Below are 7,089 nucleotides of genomic sequence, written 5' to 3'. Positions count from 1 at the left end.
ACACATTTACTTATACTGGAGATCTTTTAAATTAATGTCCCAGAAATGATTTCTGATGGAAAACCCCTGCCTCATTCATTGTAGTATTAATGTGTTTGAATAAGTCAGGCCGCTGATTATCAGCTACGGATTGAAGTCAAACATCTACTGCTATCCTCTGTGTTGATTTCTTTAATGTTAAGAATGTTTCTCATAAGACCTTATCAGATGCATTGTGAAACATCTGGGTCACCTAAATTTAGTGTAAACAAGAGAGTGAACTCTTGACTAATGACGGTATGTATTTTGCACTGATACACAAACTTGATGTTACACATCTTAAACAATATATGGGTGTCCCTAGACAACCAGACCTGTGTGCTCTGCTGTGACTATAAATGACTGGAACCTCAGATAAAGAAAGTTATTTTCTGACTTCAATTACTGAGGCATTCTCTACAGAATGTAATGTGCCCATTCTACTTCCGATCCATTGGATCATTGTGTGTTTATGTTGCTTAAAGCAGAGCATTCACTGCTTTAATGTAATCAGCATCTTATCTGACAATATCATGGTGTAGAAGTGCAAGGAAATACCAATATGTTATGATCAATGTAATTTATTGTGCACAAACATTACATTAAGGCATCTGCTGGAAATGTTATGATCAACAATTCTCATGCAAAAAATACTTTAAAAACTACACAAATAGTGTTTTGGAGAGGGGGGTTTCAGAGGGAGGGGGCAGCTCTGGAGAAAGGTCTGTCAATCCAGGTCTGCTGCTTGGTGTGATGGAGACATGAGGTTAGCATCAGGAGCGGAGGTTGCAGGAGGGAGCGTGGAGCTGAGGCACACCTGTACTGCTTCTCTTGAGAAGAACTGAAGGACACACAAACAAACCATAGTGTTAAATTATGAAGATGGTTCCCTCTGATTTTTTGGTTTTAAACATAAACGTCACACAGGCCGCTAAAAACTAAAAATGCTGAAGCTAACAGCTACCCAACAGCAAGCTAATGCCTTCCTAAGGCTGCCAGGGAGTAGCAAGAGTAGCCTTGTAGCAAGAGAGTGTAGCTAATCACAGCCCTCACAGTTCTTCATCAGTGGAGAAGTACCTCGCCATGTTTTCATCTTCAGAGGAGTCATCCAAAGACTGTGCTGCTGTTCCGGAATATGTCAGGCCCGCTGCAGCCTGCTGGGCTTGAACTCTGAGCACGCAGAGTAGGCCCTCACGTCCCGTCTCAGTAAATGCATCAGTCCTTCCTGAGAATATATGATAAAAAACAAAACGTCTCAATAGTGCGTTTGTACGTGTGTATGTATACATACGTACACACGTACAGGGCTTTCTTTTCTACAGAAATATTTTTCCTGAGTTGATGTCTCTGCTTATGCCATCTAGAATGTGAAACAAAATATATTTTGGCATAACTGTATGTTTTCGGATTGTCTAACTGTGTATTTGTGTTAAAGTCAAAAGGTCAAGGCCACACTGACCTCATCTTATGGTTTCAGTTGTCAAGAGACACAGTGTCATTTATATGAGAGAAAATATGTAGAAATATGTAGACGGACACTGCTCTGGTTAGCGGAGTCATACAACGCAGTGCGGTAATTCTAGTGTAGTTTTTTTTTAATAAATGGGTTATCTTTTTTACAATCTACAAAAAGTTATCTATACATTTGGTCACAGAATGTTACACAAATAAATTGGCATTAAAGTTGGCATCTTGCTGTCTCACCAGTCTGACGATGCAGCTGAAGCGTCCATCAAGGGCTTTCTGGAGGTAATTTGGATTGTTTGTTTCTTGTGAAGAGGAGAATAACATGAATTCATACCAATATCAGTTTACAATCAAACCTTTTTGTGTTAACCTTGTGTAAACAGAGTCAAAGGACATTGTACAACAATGACACACATTTTTCCACAGTACCTGTCGTTCACTACTGAAATTCTTACACCCATTACTGGACTGTGTCTTCCTGTAGAGTGGTGATGTTCTCAACGTTCTTTTCACAGTCTGTCAAAACAAAATTAGAGTTACAAATGTTAATGCCCCACAACCCATTGCAGATACGGTTGTATTTGCACACCACATCGGATCAAAACAAAACTGCAGTCTGGGAAACAAGCAGTTTTGGTAGATATAAGGGAAATGCTAATATTCCTGCATGAAACATATTCGGCCCTTTAAGCAAAAATAACAATGATGGCAGGCCGCAACCTCGATGCCTTCGTCTGCTTTGCCTACAGACTAGTTTGCGGAGTCTCGTGCTGCCGCCCACTGACCGATACATCATCGCTCTTTTCTGAAACTAATGAAGGCAAATTCACACATGTAGACAGAAATAATCAGTATAAATTAAAAGGTGTAAATATTGCTAACATTATGTTTGATGGGGGTCATCATTATACATAACAGAGGAAAACTTTGCACATGTATTCCTTAAATTGACTTGCCTTCCTGTGGAAAAAGTTGTTTTCCCAGTTAAACAATCACAGCAGGGAAGCATGATTGATCAAAATTCTTTCAGTGTGATATAAACTTGTATTTCAGCAAGCGTACTTTGGGGATGTAATAAAATGTATATTTAGCACATTATATAAAATGGTGTTTCTGGTATGTAACTTAAAAGTACCTCTTTAATGGTAGGATCATTTCTCTCCCTCATCTTCCTCGTGGTACGTGGATGATGGTAGTGGGCTCAACCCGGCTTCTCTTTCTCTCCAGGCTGCCCTTCCTGCTCTTCATCAAGCAAAACAAACCGTTCGGTCCAAGTTGTTGACGTTAATGAAACTCCTGTAGCTTCACTGGGATCCTCCTTGATTAAAAAACAGAACATAGCAATTGTTTTATAAAATGAATCGCAACTCCATAACATGGAAACATTATTGTCATAGTGCATACTATACATTAAACCAAATTGACCTGATATTGTGGAGTAATAGTAGAGAAATACACTCCTTATTAATCTAAAGCATTCATAAATCAAATTCATGTTTATATTTATATTGTAGCGTCCCTCAATGATGAGCTAAGCGTCTTGAACTGGTTTCAACAACAATGTATTCACCTCCCAGGTAGCACAGGCTACGGTGGGCTGTAGCATGTGGCTAACAATGGCGTATTAGCTGATGAACAGCGTCCATAGTGTGGATTGACGGACTCTCTCCGCACTCGGACTGTAAACCTAGATCGTAACGATCTTTAAAAACAATAAACTACTTACCTGACAGAAGGAAGATGACATCGTGGTCTTCCAAGCGCGCCGTGTTTATAACGCAGCCCCGAGTTAAAGGTCTGGTTGTTTACAAATAGGGTTTTTACGACAGCCACACGTCATGTCCGCTCGCGCACTCGGGCCGCTCGGCTCGCGCCGCTCGGGCCGCTCGGGCCGCTCGGCTCGCGCCGCTCGGGCCGCTCGGCTCGCGCACTCGGGCCGGCCTCGGTATGAACAGACTCGCAGGTTCCTTCTCATTAGAGATGTTATCTAGCCTCAAATATTACTATTATACAACATGAATAACATTCACGATCACTGAAGGACACCACGCAGGGACTGTGATTTAAACACCACGCTGCGCCGTGGTGGCATGGCAACCGTCATAGCAACGATAAACACATGCGTGATAACTATTAAAATATTTATCAAAAGCACGAACTGGCTGAAGACTGTGGAAGCAAAGAGCACATTTCTCGCTAGAAATGGTGTCAGAATGTATTTTTATGCCCAAACTAAGTTACAAAATTATATTTTTATCTGAAAAAACAAGGAATCTCCGCCATGTTTTCCTCTCCGCAGACGGGAGCTTGAGAGTCACGTGACGTGAGAACACGCCAATGCAAAACAATGGGAGGACTAAATGTTACCATCTCACAATCTGAGAGGCCAGATTGTGAGATGATAACGTCGTTCCAAGTGGACCAACGTTGCCATTGAACGTTTTCTGATGAGACTGGGTTGAGCAATCTGAAGACCGATGAATGCAACGTATGATGCCAGAGGCTGAGTGGCTTTGTGAGTGTATGTTCAGGCACGTCTGGAGGGAGCAGGGGGCAATATTTTATGTCAGGGGCATTCGCGGACGCAGAACAGTCCTCAGAGCGGGGGGGGGGGGGGGGGGGGTGTTCTATTACAGCTAACAAGAGATGCTTAACATGCTGCTTATTCACTTCTGTTTTATTCTACAGCCGGAGAGCGTGCAGAGGAAAACAAATTATAACTGTGGAATACTAGATTCGTAAGAAGAAACATGTACGACTTACTCGCTCTGAAGAAAAGCCAACATTTTAAAGTCTTAACAGAGTAAGTATGGTTGAGTCGTGGCTCTATGAGCCTGTGTTTGAAAACAACTGTGGTTGTGTCCGAAATCACTCAGCCATTCACTGCTGCTGATTTCTTATAGGGAGTTAAATGTAAAGGATTATGCAGTGACCTCAGCTGCAAAATAAGTGGCTATCAAGTTGGTACATTATTTACCAAGCTTTTTTCCCACATTAATAAATTAATCATATTTAGTGTTTGTTACAACTTTCAGTTCTTTTCAATTAAGTCTTTCCTGTTACTTGCTGCTTCTTTTTTGTCAGATCTAATATTCAGATTCAGATTATTCAAACATGGCAACATTTTGTTTACAGAGCTCTCTCCCTTTGTCTGTGACCCATTTTTCTTTCATTCAGTGCAAGCGCAATGCATGATGGTATGTAATGCTCTGTCAGTGACCATCGGTTGTACATTGTGGGATAAAATGAGTGCACTACATTGGGTATAACATTTTGTATATGGTAATAATCAGTAAATAGCCGTGAGTAATTTCATCACAGCCGATATTTTGAGCTTAATTCTAATATGGTTATCCTGACCTTCTCTTACTATCCTTTATATCTTAACAAAAGTGTTATAAGTTAGTAAGATATTTGCTAATGTTCACAGAACCGTTTACAGTTGATTTTGATGCTGAGGAAAAGTCTATTTAGTGACTAATCATGCAATAAGAGATGAGAGGAAGATAGATGCCTGTATCAAATCATGTTTATTGAATAATTGTCGTGATATTTTAACCACAAATTGTTAGTAGCCTTGTGGTTAAAGGGAAACCAGTTGTGGGATTATCAAAGTTATTCGGATACATCATCTGGGAACCATGAATGTCTGTTCTACAATTTATACCAATTTTAGATCTGAGGGTATTTAACTGTATAAATGAAAACTTGTTGTACAAAGTAAAATGTCACGAGAAAACATAGATGATGAACTCTTGAGGACAACTGATGAATTCCAAATGTGCAAGAGGAATCCATCACAGATGATGAGGACCGGTAAGTTTCACTGTCAAAACTGTGAGTCTGGAGAGGCTCAAACAAGAGAGAGGCCACATTCATATCTGGGGTCAGTGAGCAGCATCGCTCAACATTGTCCTGCTTCAGTAAAACATATGTAAACAACCTGTGTGAGGCACAGACGAGCTGTAAGTTCACCTTATTTCAACGTGGACCTTATTTTCCTTGGCAAACGAGCACATACCTTGAGATAGGGGCAACAACTCTTTGCCTGTATCCTGTATTTAAAGAGCTGCATGGGAGGAAGCATTGCTCCTTGTTAAGTGTAAGACTTTATGCCAGTGTCTTGATTGGCACTAGTTTGTTGGGAATTTAACAACTTTATCTCAGTCTGTAAATGTGTTTTACAAGTTTACTCACATTGTCGGAATGTTTGTGATCTCAAATATGAAAAGGTGGCGGCCCCACTGTGTCTCCCCCATGTCTGTCTTATTCTCACAGCATGGGCCGCCATGTAAGACCTCAAGTAAACAGCCCCTTCAAAGTTGGGCTCTTTTAATGTATGAATAAATTGCTGCAGGCCTGTAAACTTTAACAACTGTTTTGTTGCTCATTTGCACTTTCCTGCGTGGCTCATGTTTAGAGTGGAAAATGTCCCTGACAGCTTGCCTGTTGTGAATCTACTTGTTCCCATAAAACATGTCTTTATTTCTGCACGCTTGGATGTATGGGCCAGTCTCGACCTCTCTTCTCATTGAGAGAAACCTCCGTAAAGTGGTTCCTTAAAAGAGCTTACAACTGCAAATTGAATAAGGAGCTTTTATTTTAAAAATACAAATAATTAGATTGCATCAACAAGAATACGGCCGGGACAGTGGAGCCCACCTATTGACATAATATCTCCAACCTACTTTGGAAGATAATTAGGAGTCAAAATTGAGACTGAAAGCCAGAGCATTTAACTATTTCCTGCGACCACAGCAAATTGCATGACTTTCTTTATTTGAGCTGAATCGTGGCTTTTAAAGGCCCATGATTCTATGAAGTTTCTTCGAATCCTCAGAATCAGCAGAAATAGCCTCAATTAGACCTTGTTCACCTGACTAAACAGCTGCTGAACCAACAGGTTTGTGTTGATTGGCTCCCCCCTCTCCAGTTTTGGAGTGAAAGGTAAATATCACACTCCAGGATGTTGGCCGTACCTGAAACAGTCCAGAGCAGAGCTGTTCACTGCATTGAGACGTTTGCCACATAAATACACATATATAAATGTACAGACAGTGCCAGCTGTGCACACTTCACATTGCTGGCAAATTCGCTGTCCTGTTGACACATTTATGCCTTGTTTATCACATATGTTGAAATGAGTGTGTCATGTGTACACTGGTGGAATACTGTCGTCCCTGTTGGCAGCTGCAGCCCTTCATTTTCACTGCAGTAATAAGCGAGTTTACCTGCAGTAATCATCAGCTGTGTGTCTGCATGGCTGCAGCAGATGTGTCCTCTCCGCCCCTGGTGCACAGGAGACAGAATAACTGTGGGAAAGAGGGGAAACTGTCTGAGGAGACCTGCTTCCACTGAGTCTTTTAAATAACATGCAGTACTATGCCTGCATGGAGAAAAGTACTGTTTTGTAAAAAAAGATTTTATTTCATGTTGATAGATTCTCAGCATGTATTTATGTTCGTATTTGCCATATTGAAAATCATTTAAATCGATGTGCCATTAACCTAAAATGATAGAAAATTATGTTTCAATTTGAATCGAGGACAGGATTGTTCCTCAGTATACTCACACACACATTCCACACTAACATGAACTCAGATG

The 7,089-nt window shown here is 40.8% G+C and overlaps 1 long non-coding RNA gene across 4 annotated transcripts; it reads right to left on the bottom strand.

Moving 5' to 3' along the window:
• Positions 1 to 549: 549 nt before the first annotated feature.
• Positions 550 to 3,324, bottom strand: LOC128438615 (uncharacterized). Of its 4 annotated transcripts, XR_008338353.1 has the most exons (6): positions 3,212 to 3,324; positions 2,621 to 2,803; positions 1,915 to 2,001; positions 1,723 to 1,787; positions 1,096 to 1,243; positions 550 to 859 (listed from the first exon to the last, which is right to left on the bottom strand). It is a non-coding gene; the product is annotated as an uncharacterized LOC128438615 (long non-coding RNA). The 4 variants fall into 4 exon arrangements; XR_008338355.1 differs by lacking the exon at positions 1,723 to 1,787 and having other exon boundaries at positions 552 to 859; XR_008338352.1 differs by having other exon boundaries at positions 553 to 859; positions 1,915 to 2,803.
• Between the last annotated feature and the right edge of the window lie 3,765 nt (positions 3,325 to 7,089).

Source organism: Pleuronectes platessa, chromosome 4 (genome assembly GCF_947347685.1).
Source record: "Pleuronectes platessa chromosome 4, fPlePla1.1, whole genome shotgun sequence".
Lineage (NCBI taxonomy): Eukaryota > Metazoa > Chordata > Actinopteri > Pleuronectiformes > Pleuronectidae > Pleuronectes > Pleuronectes platessa.
Note: the sequence above shows the minus strand (reverse complement) of the source record. Positions and strands in the feature narration are given on the sequence as shown.